Source organism: Pseudochaenichthys georgianus, unplaced genomic scaffold (genome assembly GCF_902827115.2).
Source record: "Pseudochaenichthys georgianus unplaced genomic scaffold, fPseGeo1.2 scaffold_167_arrow_ctg1, whole genome shotgun sequence".
NCBI classification, from domain to species: domain Eukaryota; kingdom Metazoa; phylum Chordata; class Actinopteri; order Perciformes; family Channichthyidae; genus Pseudochaenichthys; species Pseudochaenichthys georgianus.
Genome location: NW_027262480.1, coordinates 773705 through 786718, shown reverse-complemented (window position 1 = coordinate 786718; position 13014 = coordinate 773705). Strand labels below are relative to the sequence as shown.

At 40.6% G+C, this 13014-nt stretch overlaps 1 protein-coding gene and 1 pseudogene across 1 annotated transcript in view; one reads left to right on the top strand and one right to left on the bottom strand.

Moving 5' to 3' along the window:
* LOC117441325 (zinc finger protein 721-like) overlaps positions 1–13014 on the bottom strand; it is a 393163-nt pseudogene that overhangs the window by 220640 nt on the left and 159509 nt on the right.
* LOC117441327 (zinc finger protein 420-like) overlaps positions 1–13014 on the top strand; it is an 85536-nt gene that overhangs the window by 28097 nt on the left and 44425 nt on the right. The gene's annotated exons all lie outside the window — the stretch shown is intronic.

Sequence of the window (13014 nt, the reverse complement as noted above, 5' to 3'; positions counted from 1 at the left end):
TATTCCCGGGGTTAACTCTTTATGCGTTTTAAAAGTCTCTTAAACACATTACATTCGGTATAAAATCTGCATCAACGTCTCTTAGCAACGTGTAGCTTCTGAGGACCGCAAGCTAGAAAAGGACCGCCGCAATGGATCATGGAATTGCAGTTTTACTTTTAAACATAATTGCACTGCCCCCTGTGGTGAAAAAACTAACAGTAATATAATAATAGTATATAAAAATGGGACTGGTATGACAGACTTTAAACATTTGGACACACATCCAGTAAATCAGCTACAAACTCACCTCCTCCGAGGCCCCGAAAGCCTGTCGGAAAAGGTGAGTCTTTAGCTGCCCCTTAAAAACCTCCACTGAGACAGAGGCTCTCAGTTTCTGGGAGAGTTCATTCCATAGTGGCCACCGCCTCAACGGCACGGTCCCCTTTCGTTTTTAGCCTGCGTCGGGGACCCTTAAGAGGCCTTGCTCGGAGGACCTCAGGGCCCTGGTTGTCCTGTGAGGGTGTATAAGGTCGTTAATGTAGACGGGCCCTTGCCCATGGACAGCTCTATATGTGTAAACAATACTTTACATTGGGTTCTGAGATGGACAGGGAGCCAGTGCAGAGCAGAAAGGACCGGAGTGAGTGATGTGGCATGTTTTTTTGGACCGAGTCAGTAATCTGGCTGCAGTATTTTGGACCTGTTGTAGCCGGTTTATTCAAGCCGGGGTGAAATAAAGGCATGGATAGCCATCTCCAGTTCTGCATTGGATAGAAGGCCCCTGAGCTTGGCAATGTTCCTGATGTGGAAAAAACAGGTACGGGTCAGTTTGATGTGTTTTGTCAGGTGTGGGGAACCTCCGGCCCCCTGGCCGTATACGGCCCGCGAGACTATTTGGTAAGGCTATCGAGGTATTTTTACAAACACGCACAAATGTAAGAAATCTAGACCGCAAACAAATTAAACAAGCGAGTGCCTGTTTTTCCTGTCCAAGGTCAGGGTCCTTGAACACCTAACAGCCTAACGTGTCATCACGTGGTATATGTCTTGTCTGACAGGGGTGCAGTGCTGACGGAGAGCACCAGCACGTCGCTCAGGCCAAAAATTGCAGTACCCATAAGGAGCCATAGATATGTCTCATAATTATTTGTGTGAACATAACAATTATTTGTGTGTAAATATGTGATTTGTAAATGTAAAACACCATCCACAAATGCATTTAAAAGATTTGCAAACTCACAAATACATTTGCAAATGTAAAACGGATCTGCAAATACGCTAAATATTTTCACAAATAAAAAAAAGATCTGTGAATATCTCTTTAACATTTACAACTTTTGATCAGCCATGTGTGAATCCATTTTGTATTTGTCGACCAATAATGCGCTTGCGGATCTCAAATCTCTGCTCGTGGATCTCACATTTCTGCTTGTGGATCGTCTTTTTACACACACAGAAAAGCACCGTATTTAGGTTAGCCTTCATAGTAAGGCTACATTAAATGTTAGAATATTCATCGTGTCTTTTCTACTGTCTACGCATATATTCCTGTCTATTGCTTTCATTTGTATTTAATGTTATTGTGTTTATACTTGTTTCCACACATTTCACAATTTGGGATGAATGAAGTATCTATCTATATATGATATCCATCTATCTGTCTATCTACCTATCCATCTATCTACCTGTCTATCTGTCTGTCTGTCTGCCTGCCTGTTTGCCTGCCTACCTACCTACTAGTTGTTTTGTTTGGAAAGGTTTTGTCATTGTATTGCTCTTTACCGGCACCTGCAGAGTATAGGACTTTACATTGTACTTACAATTTTACATTGTAACTTTGACCCGCTTGACTGAATACACAACAAACAATGAAGAAAGAGTTTTTATCTGGGCTGCCAGCTGCTTCCCCGGGATCTGAAAGTGGCGTATAGCCTGTACTTCAACATCAACGAAAGTGCTCGATATATGCTGTATTGAACCAATAAACTAACTGTATCACTATAACATGATGATGATGGTGATAAAGAATGCATCTAACGTTCCGCTGTTCATTATAATAAAAAAAACAGCATTAAACAAACCATCATGCTCAATATCTAAAACAGGCTCTGGTGTCTTTTTTGCTTTTGAAAATAGCATTACCTTGGTTTTATCCACATTTAAAAGAAGCTTTAATTCAGAGAACTGAGTCTGAATAATGTTAAAAACAGCCTGTAATTTAACAACAGCCTCCTTAATGGTGGGACCTGCACAATACATCACAGTATCATCCGCATACAAATGTAAAGTAGCTTCATCCACATTATCACCTACGCTGTTAATATATATGGAGAATAAAAGTGGTCCTAAAACAGAACCTTGTGGTACACCATTAGAAATGTTTAACCACTCAGAAGACAATCCATCAAAATGAACACATTGGGACCTTTCAGAGAGGTAGTTCACAAACCACCCCACTGCAAGGCTGGATAGGCCAATACTGAGTAGCCTCTGCTTTAAGATGAGATGATCAACGGTGTCAAACGCTTTGGAAAGGTCAATAAACAGCTCTGCACAACTCTGCTTATTATCTAAAATACTAGTAATGTCATTCACCACTTTCATTGTGGCAGTGATGGTGCTGTGTTTCTTTCTGAAGCCTGACTGATGTTTAGACAATATGTCATTTGTACATAAAAACTCCTTTACCTGTTCACTCACTAGGTGTTCAAGAACCTTAGCCAGAACTGACAATTTAGAGATTGGCCTATAGTTATTTAAAATAGTTGCCTCCCCTCCTTTCAGTAAAGGCAAGACATAAGCAGACTTCCATACTTTTGGAATTGTATTTGTGCTGAGGGAGAGGTTAACAAGAGAAGTAAGAGGTGGAGCAATAAAGTCTGCAGCTATCTTTAAAAAGAAAGGTTCTAAGTTGTCCGGGCCAGCCGGTTTCCTAGGATCTTGCACTTTTGACATTTGAAGTGAAGCTATTCCTTAGCTGCCTAAAACGCAGCCATTCTATCCCTGAGCCTGATTTCCTAGCCTTTGCCCAGGCCTTGTTTCTCTCATGAAGGAGACTAGACAGCTCAGCAGAAAACCAAGGATTGTCTCGTCCCTTTACTCTAAATGTACGCAGGGGTGCATGTCTATCAATGATCTCCATAAAACCAAGATAAAAATAAGACCATGCGGTTTCTACATCAGCACACAGATCGATTTTACCCCAATCAAAATCAAACAGATCATGCACAAAACCTTGCTCCACAAAATGTTTTATGTCTCTCTTGATGATAATGCGAGGTTTAACCTTTTGGACCTTAGTGTCCCTAATTGTGGCTACAACACAGTGATCGCTCAGATCATTTGCAAATACTCCCACAGAAGAATATTTATGGGGAACATTAGTTAAAATGAGATCAATTAGTGAGGATTTATTAGGGGACTTAATATTTGGGCGAGAAGGACTGTCCACAATCTGAGTAACATTCAATGAGATACAAAGGTTTTTAAAATCCTCTGACACTGCAGTTAACCAGTCCCAGTTAAAATCTCCAAGTAGCACTATTTCCTTGTAGTCTAGTTGTGATAAAAGATTTGCTAGTGAAGACAAGGAGTCTTTGACAGCTGAGGGGGGTCTGTAGCAGCCCACCACCATGACCTGTTGACCCTTTGCCACTTCTATATTTAAGGCTAAAAATTCAAATTGCTTACTGATCGATTTGGAAACTAATGTGGTTACACTGAACTTATTCTTAACATAAATTGCAACGCCACCACCTTTATTAGGCCGGTCGGTACGATACACATTAAAACCATTTAAGGCAATGTCAGAGGCCAAAATAGACTTATTTAGCCATGTTTCAGATAAGACAATGACGTCAGCGTCAGTCGATGTTGCCCAGATACGGACAAAATCTAGTTTACCTAACAGACTGCGCACATTCAAATGGATGAAACCCAACCCAGACCTAGCTTTAAAATCAGCAGGAGTAGCGATCTGACTACTACTACTGGGCGGACCAGGGTTAGGTTGTACATTTCCTGACAGTAATAACAACAAAAAAACCAGGCATCTTTTCCTCTTAAATGACACACATACATTGTCATCTAATTTAGAAACACCGGAAAAGTCTGCGAGAGTGTGATTAGAGCTTAAGAAGCAGTCCTGAAGAACCATCATCGCAGGAAAATAAAAAAGACAAACATATTTTGTCGAGCAGATTGACTTTTCCATTAATTAGCACTTCTTTATTAAATATTATGAATGTCTTTATTATCAGGCTATGTTCCACAATCATTCACCACACGATATTTATGGTTTACACAATACCTTTTGCTTTGTTTGTAATCCCGTGTTTGTGTGTGCGCTCCGTGTGTGTGTGTGTGTGTGTGTGTGTGTGTGTGTGTTCTCCGTGTGTCATCCGTGTGTTCTCCGTGTGTGGTCAAAAACTGTATGGGCCTTCTGGCAGAACCTCTCACCAACAAACAAAGGTTCTTACCTTTATACCCACAGTTAATTGGCTCCTACAATGTCTTTATTATCAGGCTATGTTCCACAATCATTCAAAGTAGCAGTGATAAAACCTCTTCTTAAAAAGCACAACCTCGATCCAGAGGTTTTAGCCAATTATAGACCTATTTCTAATCTTCCGTTGCTCTCAAAGATTCTTGAAAAAGCAGTCGCAAAACAGTTGTATGATTACTTAAAAAACAATGGGTTATTCGAAGATTTTCAGTCTGGCTTTAGAACACATCATAGCTCTGGTTAAAGTCACAAATGACCTTTTAATAGCCTCTGACAAGGGACTCTCTATTCTTGTTTTGTGCTGCATTTGATACTATCGACCATGATATCCTATTGCAAAGACTAGAGCACTTAGTTGGCATAAAGGGAACTGCTTTAGGCTGGTTTAGGTCCTATTTGTCGGAACGCTCTCAGTTTGTACGTGTCAACGATGAATCTTCCATGCAAACCAAAGTTAGCCATGGAGTGCCACAGGGCTCAGTGCTTGGACCTTTTTTGTTCACACTATATATGCTTCCGTTAGGCAATATCATAAGGAATCATTCTGTAAATGTCCACTGTTATCCGGATGATACTCAACTATATTTACCCATCAAGCCTGATGAAACCAATCACCTAAATAAAATTCAAGACTGCCTCAAGGACTTAAAAACGTGGATGACCTTAAACCTTTTGATGTTAAACACGGCTAAAACTGAAGTTATTGTACTCGGCCCAAAGAATCTACGAAACAAACTATCTAAAGTCCAATAAGTTTATTACCAGCATTAGCAAAGATAATGGAGAGAATAATTTTCAATCAAATACAAAAATACTTTGAAGGTAACAAACTTAATACTGTGTATCAACATGCTTATAGACCTGGCCATTCCACATGCACCGCTTTAACACAAATGACAGATGACTGGAAGGGCGAACTAGATAATAGGAAGTTAGTGGGTGCAGTACTATTCGATTTTAGTTCTGCTATTGATGTAATTGACCATTCTTTGTTGTTACACAAGCTGGAACAATATGGTTTTCATTTGGAAACGCTGAAGTGGTTAGAAAGTTACCTGACAAATCGAAGTCAAACTGTTTTTTTTAATGGAAGTCTCTCAAAGATGAAAACAGTCACTTGTGGAGTACCTCAGGGTAGTTGTTTGGGACCACTTTTATTTTCTATTTTTACAAATGACCTACCATTAGTGTTAGAAAAAGCTAAAATTGTAATGTATGCAGATGACTCAACAATATATTATGCAGCATTACAAGAGAGTTGACAAATGTTATGAATAAAGATCTACTACTGATATCAGAGTGGGTCATAAATAATAAGTTGGTACTTAATGCCGGAAAAACAAAATTGTTATTAATAGGATCAAATCATCAGTTAAAAGGTGAACCAAAATTGCAACTACATTTAAACCATATTGAACTTGAACAGGTCAAGGAGACAAAATTGCTAGGTATAACCCTGGATCATAAATTATCTTGGTCTAAACAAATTGATAATGTTGTATGTAAAATGGGAAGGGGTGTGTCACTTGTAAAAATAATTGTAAAATATTTGCCTATGGATGTCAGTAGACAAGTTTTGGATGCTTTGGTTCTGTCGCAGCTTGATTATTGTTTGGTTATATGGTCTAGTGCTGCTGAAAAAGATTTAAACAAACTACAAGTAGCACAAAATAAGGCAGCACGATGTGCACTGCAGTGCTCCTACAGAACCAGAGTCACTGAAATGGTTGTCAGACAGAGGTCAACTTATAATTTATTACATTTTGTCAGAAATATTACAGTGACTCACTCACCAGATATATTATCACAAAGGTTTATTGCGCAATATGCACAACATAACTATCAAACACGACATACAATAGAAGGAAGGTTTGTATTACCCAAATCTAAATCAAATATGGGACAGAAAACAGTCATGTACAGAGCCATGATCAGCGGGAACTCTTTACCGGTTCACATAATTCAGGAAAATTCTCAAGTACATTTCAAAAGGTTGCTAAACAATTATTTAAGTATTACAAAGTAAATTTGAACTGTGACTGTGGCTATGTATGCATATATTATTATGTACACTTTTGTGTGTGTGTATTTACTTTTGTTTGGCCTTAGGATGGCGATAATTGGATGACCATTTTAGTTTCACTTAATTTCACTGTAAATTGCATGAAATTATGAGCCGTTTTGTTTTAATTTTGTTGTATGTATGTTTATGTATGTTTTGAGTGTGTGAGGACCCCAGGAAGAATAGCCAATGCTCATGCTAGTGCTAATGGGGATCCTAATAAAGACATAAAGATATACTAATTATGGATGGCATTCATTTGGCCTCCAGTGAGACTGTAAGGAATCTTGGTGTTATATTTGATCAGGATTTATCCTTTAACGCCCACATAAAATCAATCTCAAGGACCGCCTACTTCCATCTACGTAACATTGCCAAAATTAGGCATATCTTGCCTCAAAACAATGCAGAGAAACTAGTCCATGCCTTTATTACTTCTAGGCTGGATTATTGTAACTCTTTATTATCAGGGTGTACCAAGAAGTCAGTCAAGTCGCTTCAGCTGATTCAAAATGCTGCAGCATGTGTACTAACTAGAGTTAGGAAAAGGGACCACATTACTCCTGTTCTGGCTGCCTTACACTGGCTCCCTAGAACACAGGATATAATTTACAAAGCCCTTAATGGGGTGCCTATCTTACCTTAAATAACTCATTATACCCTACTGTCCTACTAGGGCATTGCGTTCCAAGAATGCAGGGTTGTTGGCTGTTCCTAGAGTCTCTAAAAGTACATTGGGAGCCAGAGCCTTTTCTTATCAAGCTCCACATTTGTGGAATTAGCTTCCAGTTTGTGTTCGGCGGCAGACAGCCTATCCAGTAACTCAGGGCTCCTGGGTCTGGTGCTCTGCAGCTATTTTAAAGCCTCTCTGCTCCTGTCTGTGCTCTCTGCTTTTCCCTGCAGGCACTCCGGTTTTGTTGAGTATATTATGAGTTTCTTCAGTTGCTTTACTTTGTGCACTTCAACACTCTCACACACATACATGTCCATACAATCCTCACCCTGCATTTACATTACTGATACCACTGACATCCACACCTCATACTTTACTGGTTTTGACTTGATTTGATTTGTTTGTCCTAAATAAACACATTTTGTTAACCGTCAACATGGTGTGTCTCCTTTTTGTTGTGGCCTTTTGAGCCAGGTCATAAAAAATGGGGGCTCGTCCTACGGGTTATTTGGTTAAAAGTTTGTGTAGTGCTCAGAGCACATGGCGTCATTTGAGCAGCTAATTAGTTGATGTGGTCCAGCTGTGTGCTGGCTCGGCGCTGCTATTTGGGGGACACATCATGTTTTTTTGGGTTTCAGGAAGCTTTAGTGTTTGACATGTCGTCAGGTTTTGTGTGCCAATCGGAAGGTAAGATGTTGCTGCTTGTTACGCTTTTGTAAAGAGTTTTCCCCGCTAGGCTTAAGTGGCGTTTCCCCTTGGGTTGCGTCTGTTTTTTTTTTCATAGTGTTGTGGCGATGTGGTTAGTGTCAGCTGTTTTCGGACAGCTGTCTTGGGGCACGTCCGCTGCGTTATTGGTGTTACCTGCATGCAGGTCGCTCCATAACTCCGCCGGGTTCCAGTGTGTAATTACCCACCGCAAGCCACATGAAGACTAGGTGAGATTAGGAAGATTTTGTTTAGGCACTTAGGGGGAAGTTCTCTGTTGGGTTAATCTTATGCCCATGCGTGTTGGCAGTTTAATACTTTGCTTTCTGATGGGCTATTATGACTTCTTTGTCAGCGTTTGTGGATGCGCCCTCAGTGTCTTTATTAGATGATTGCCAGACGGCGCAGTTGATCGAAATAGCAGAGCACTATGACATTGCTGTGGTGGGGAGCAAGCGGAAACATGACATTAAAACTGTCATTGTGTCATCTTTGTTTGAGCAGGGGGTGTTGCAGAAGAGTGAGTCTGGTGCAGCAGGGTACGTGCCGGTAGTGTTTCAGACAGTTGGTTTGACGTTCGAGCAGCAAAAGGAGCTTTTGGCCATGCAGTTTGATCAGGAGAGATTGAGGTTGGAGCAGGAGAAGTTGAAGTTGGAGCAGGAGAAGTTGAAGTTGGAGAAGACGCTGGAGGTGGAAAGGATGAAATGTGAGGTGGAATATGCTAGATTACGGCTGATGGGAGAGGGCAAGTTTTCTCCAGGGGAGGATGGTGGTGATAGGTCGGCATCAGGCAGTGGCGATATAATTTTTTACTTGCGATTAGTGCCAAAGTTCAATGAGCGTGACCCGGACATTTTTTTCACTCTATTTGAACGCATAGCAGAGGCAAGAAACTGGTCAGATTCGGACAGAGGGCTGTTACTTCAGTCTCACTGGGCGAGCACAGGAAGCCTATTCAGCTGTTTGTGGCGAAAAGGCTTTGGACTATGATAGAGTAAAATCAGCGGTGTTGAAGTCTTACGAACTAGTTCCTGAAGCGTATCGTCAAAGGTTCAGAAATTGGGTCAAGGGAGATAAGCAGACACATGTGGAGTTTATCCGTGAGTTAACATCTCATTTTCAGCGGTGGTGCGCGGCAGCAAAGGTTGCAAGTTTTGACGGTCTTTGTGAGCTCATTGTCTTGGAACAATTTAAAAACATTCTCCCTCAGCGTGTGGCCACTTATGTGAATGAACAGAAACCTTCCACCACGTTTAGAGCTGCTGAATTAGCGGACGATTTTGTGTTGACACATAAGGGCAGTTTTACTGAGAAGTATTCTAGGGGTGATTGGAAATGTGGAGAAGACGATGGCTATTCCCGCGGTGGTGCAAAGTTTTCACCAGGCTCCTCCCGTAGGTTTGTAGGTACAGGGCGACCCGAGGGGGCCAAAGTGGACCTATGTCATTATTGCAGAGGAGAGGGTCATTGGAAGGAGCAGTGTCCGTTGCTGGAAACTAAGGCGAAGCCTCGTTTGTCACCACAGGCTCCAGCCATGTGTTGTTCTGCCGTGTTGAAAAAAACCCCGTTGGGTGTAGGCTCGGGCATGGTGCCTGATAGGAAGCCGGTTTGTGCTGATCCGGATGCGGGTTCTGGTTTTGAGCCGTTCATCACTGAAGCTGTTGTATCAGTAGTCGGTAGTGACAAATATGTGCCGATTAAAGTGTTGCGTGATACAGCGGCTAGATACTCATTCATTGTTGAGTCAGTGTTGCCTTTTTCGTCAGAGACAGAAACGGGGGATTTTGTGCTGATGAGGGGCATGGAGATGGGCTTGATTCCTGTGCAACGTCATACAGTAGTGCTGGATTGTGAGCTGGTACGGGGAGTTGTGTCTATCGGCGTGCGTCCCGCGTTGCCACTTGATGGGATACATATGATTTTGGGAACCTGATCTCACCAGAATGCGTGACTCCACCACGACTCCTTAACACCACAATGCGTGGTGGAGTCACGTATTCATAATAATTTTTAGTTTTCGACAGAATGTATTATGGTGCATTAGTTACGAATTTTTGTTCTCAAAAAACAGTGCATTGTGTGTAATACAACTGTGATTTGTATTAAATGTGTTTGTTTTTAAGGAAGGCCAGAGCTTCAGCTGTGTCAAATAGATTGTTCCCTTTAGTTAACGTTTTTTAAAAGAACATTATATTCCGATTTGATCATGTCCCCTTTATTGTATTACGGAGAGCAATGTGAGCATCCATTCCCATTGGATAACGCAGGATTTTACACCTGGAAGTAAGTATTCTCTGTCGATTGATTTTACAGTGCTATCTGCACTACTCATCAACTCAAAAACACCAGATTATCCTTGTTGATTACACAACATTGATTGGTTTAAATTGTGTACAATGCTTTTGTAATTTTCCCCTTCGATTCGGAGAAACAAACATTTGTTCAGTTTAGGATGGCCGAAGACACTACACTACCCAGAATCCTCAGCTATCGTTTGGGACTACACCATGTGCTTTGCTTGACAATGGTGAAGTTTACCTGAGCGACAAACAGCATTTTGAAATGGAATGAAACCCATCGACGGCACACTATTCAAAACAGGAATCGAACGTCTCCTCCCCCCCTTAGGTCACAGGCTCCTCCAACAGTGCAACACAATAAAACAGATAAACAAAAAAAATAGTGCAAGTCAATACAAAAAGAAAAATAGTAAAAAGTGAAATAGTGCAATAAGAGTCTATACAAGGGATTGGAATATGATATATTAGACAAATCATTTCTAAGTAGCAGCCAGATGAATGTTATGGATGTTATTTCAAAGTTCAGGTGTTTAATAGTCTTATGGCCTGTGGGATGAAACTGTCCCTGAGTCTGGTGGTTTTGGTCCGGATGTAAGATAAGATAAGATAAGATGGTACTTTATTGATCCCAATTTGGGACATTGTTTTTGTTGCAGCAGCATAAAAGACAAGGCATTTTACAATAAAACAAAACCACAAATAAACAAGAATAGAAAGAAAAGAAAAGAAAATAGAAAATATACGTGTTGAAATAGAAAATATACATGTAGATATTATATATGCAAATATACATATTCAAAAATATATGACAATTGAATATGGAATATCAAATATTGAACAGATTATATATGTGTACAATGTACAGCGAGGTTGTATTAGAGAAACTATGGAGCAGAGAGTTCTCTTCCAGCCAGAGGTGATTTATTGTACAGAGTTATGGCAGTGGGCAGGAATGTGTTCCTGTATGGGTCCTTGTGACAGCGGAGCTGCAGCAGTCTGTTGGAGAAGGAGCTCCATTGACTGTCCAGCTGCAGGTGGAGAGGATGGGTGGTTTATCCATCATGGACAACAGCCTGTTCAGTGTCCTCCTCTCCACCACAGCTTCAAAGGGGTCCAGCTTGATGCCGATGACAGACCCAGCTTTCCGGATCACTTTATTGATCCTGCTGGTGTCACCGGCTCTGATGCTGCCCCCCCCCCCCCCCCCCCCCCCCCCCCAGCAGACCGCAGCAAAGAAGAGTGCACTGGCCACAACAGACTAGAAGATCTCCAGCATCTTGCTGCACACGTGGAAGGATCTCAGCTTCCTCAGAAAATAGAGTCTGCTCATCCCCTTCTTATACACAGCGTCAGTGTTGATCCTCCAGTTCAGCCCATAAGTGCACTCCCAGGTACTGTAGTCCTCCACAACAGCCACATCCTCTCCTAGAATGTGGCTGTTGTGCCAGATGGCAGCAGACAGAACAGTTTGTGGCTGGGGTGATGGGGGTCTTTTATAATCCTGAGGGCTTTCTTTAAGGTTAACCAGGTATTTTTACTCCACTACATTTATTTTAGTTACTTTACAGATTCTGATTAATGATGTGAAATATAAACAACCCTTAAAGCAGACTTTAGTTACACCTGAGTAAAATTCAGGGAAGGTGATTGTCAAGTGCCAACAATCAGGAGAGATATTTGATTGGAGGACTGGCTTATCTAAAGCCAGTTGAGTAGCACTTGAAATGTTTTTGCTCTCTGAAGCCTGATGTACTTTATGATTCTGTTTTCTTCAAGCTTGTATTTTGTTGGTCGAACGCACTTATTGTAAGTCGCTTTGGATAAAAGCGTCAGCTAAATGCAATGTAATGTAATGATTGTTGGTGCTTGAGAAGACTAAATATGTATCTGCAGATCCCTATAAAGTATATACATTACTCGTTATTCTCTACAAATAGTTAATTAAAAACTGTATATAATTGCTATTTTGGACATCCCTTTTCAAGATTTCAATATTACTCTAAACGTGTAATAACGTGCTTTAACCAGTAGGTGGTTAGGGTTAAAAATCTGTCAAGTTTACAGTGTTAACAAAATAAAATATACTGCTGTTTCTGGTTTAGTTTACGACGGATATATTTAGTTATTGTTTTGATATTTGTAACACAAAAGCGATGGAAAAACCCCACAGCAACACAGAAAAGATAGTCTTAACCTGAGTAGTTAATATCAAAACAAATTATTACTACTAACCTTATTGTGAAATTAAAACAGAACGGTAAAAGAATAGTTTCCGGTCTATTCTGAGCCAGATCTCTGTAGATAAATACAAATACAGAACTACGACAGATGTGTAATATTTAATGCAGCCAACCCATTTATTACAATGCATTCATGTGATGACTTTCAAAGAGTAAAGCAAGCACTGCTGAATAAAGTATGATTTATCTTTTACGAAACGTTTTTTTTAATATGGAATGCAGTCAACCAATCACAGAGCTTGAGGCAACCCAGACAATAGCTGAGGATTCTGGGTAGTGTAGTGTCTTCGGCCATCCTAAACTGAACAAATATTTGTTTCTTCGAATCGAAGGGGAAAATTACAAAAGCATTGTACACAATTTAAACCAACCAATGTTGTGTAATCAACAAGGATAATCTGGTGTTTTTGAGTTGATGAGTCGTGCAGATATCACTGTAAAATCAATCGACAGTAAAGAGTATACTTACTTCCGGGTGTAAAATCCTGCGTTATCCAATGGGAATGGACGCTCACATTGCTCTCCGTAATACAATAAAGGGGACATTA